This window comes from Aplysia californica, unplaced genomic scaffold (assembly GCF_000002075.1).
Source record: "Aplysia californica isolate F4 #8 unplaced genomic scaffold, AplCal3.0 scaffold00184, whole genome shotgun sequence".
NCBI classification, from domain to species: domain Eukaryota; kingdom Metazoa; phylum Mollusca; class Gastropoda; order Aplysiida; family Aplysiidae; genus Aplysia; species Aplysia californica.
Window position 1 is genome coordinate 938195 of NW_004797454.1, and position 1604 is coordinate 939798.

Below are 1604 nucleotides of genomic sequence, written 5' to 3' on the forward strand. Positions count from 1 at the left end.
AGGCAATCTATTGGCCAGGATATGGTATGAGGCAAATAGCAGTTCCCTTGACCTTCTATTGCATGTGGGCACTCTGTCAAAGACTTCAACTTCAAGGCACAATGCACAATGGACTCAGCTGGGTTTTTTGTGTGTTTTTTTGTTCCCCCCCCCCCTTTTTTCGTTGATCGGTTGACCTGTCAATAGCCATTTAGATCAAGGTATGTCACACAGGCGGTGAAACGAAAACTTGACAGTTTGGCCCTTTGTTTAGGTTACAGATCTAGGGCCTACTTTCTCAGACGCCATTATATTTTAACAGAACCATGCGCTGCTCTGGAGAGATACAGACATCAAATGTATGATTTTGAGAAAAATAGCACAATAGCTATCGCTTTGATTTATTCAAACAAGTAAAGTACTGACAAGAAAACGTATTGTTGTATTTTTCTATATTATTTTTTTAAAATCTTTCCACCGATGAAATGATTATTCCGCTGCAGCATTTCGAGTCAGTAAAATCTGGCCAGCAGGGGTCAAAATGCGGTCAGGTCAAACCAAATGGGGGAAAAGAAAGAAAAATAAAAACAAGCGCAATGCTCGAGAAGAAACGACAGTGGCCGTGATGCAATCCAGTAAGGTTTCTGTCTTGACAGACTGGATATAGAGTCTAGATCTAGATGCCCAGAAAACGTCTCGAAGCACCAATACTAATTAGATCTAGATATAGATCTAGATCTAATAATGGGGGGCGATTCTCTTCTCGAGCCTATCGTATCGCTGGTAGAACTAGAAGGCGACTTACCGGTTCAGTTCAGGTGTGTGTGTAGATCGTGTGTGGTCAGTGGTGTGTAGGTGTGTCATTTTCTTTGTCAACAAGACGCGTGGTGACAAGTTATGCCTTGCCGTGTGGCAGATTTAGGACTTTATTTGGCGTTTTTATTGTTAAAAAATGATTTAAAACAAACTTTAGGTTCTAATAAGCAAGATGGTGTTGGCGAGAGGCTACTTTCTGAGATTGTGATCTAAATTCCCAGTCTATCACCATGAGATGAGAACTACAAGACGACGGCTGACTGATTGGGTCTCCTGCTGGTAAGTCAGTTGCTGTTATTAGGCTAGATCTACTGTTGCACGGAGAGCAAAGTTGACAAGGAACATCCCTAGACTGTGGTCAGATCTAATCTAGATAGATCTAAATCTAGATCTAGATTCTAGCTTGCCTAAATAACTGTAAAAACATAGGCCTAGAGAGATCTAGATAGAGATTGTAGATCTACTACTAGATTCTAGGGACTAGGGACTATAGATAGATCATCATGATCACCACTTTTACTTTTTCAAGCCTCCAATGTTTCAATTCAAAGTGTATTGTAAACTTCTCAAAATCGAAGGCAAAGACAACATATGCCTTGACTGCTGCCAACCATCAATGTTGGATGATTTTCCAGCTTCTCTTCAAGTTTCAAGTCATTTATTGCACTGAGAGTCTGAGTGAGTAGCCTATTCTACACATCTTGTGAAAAAGTTAGTTAATTTTGATCCATTCACTTAGATTTCTAAATCTAGATCTAGATCTAGATCTAGATCTACTTTTGATTGAACATGTCCCCATCATGTTCAGC

The 1604-nt window shown here is 40.0% G+C and overlaps 1 protein-coding gene across 2 annotated transcripts in view; it reads left to right on the top strand.

Annotated features, from left to right (window-relative positions):
- The first annotated feature begins 543 nt into the window (after positions 1-543).
- Positions 544-1604, top strand: part of LOC101851127 (beta-1,3-galactosyltransferase 1) — a 52070-nt gene continuing 51009 nt past the window's right edge. Inside the window, exon 1 of one of the 2 annotated variants that reach the window (XR_004858548.1) lies at positions 544-1074. The gene's annotated coding sequence lies outside the window, so the exon portion shown is untranslated. The remainder of the gene's footprint in view (positions 1075-1604) is intronic. The other variant, XM_005098481.3, reaches the window with a different exon arrangement.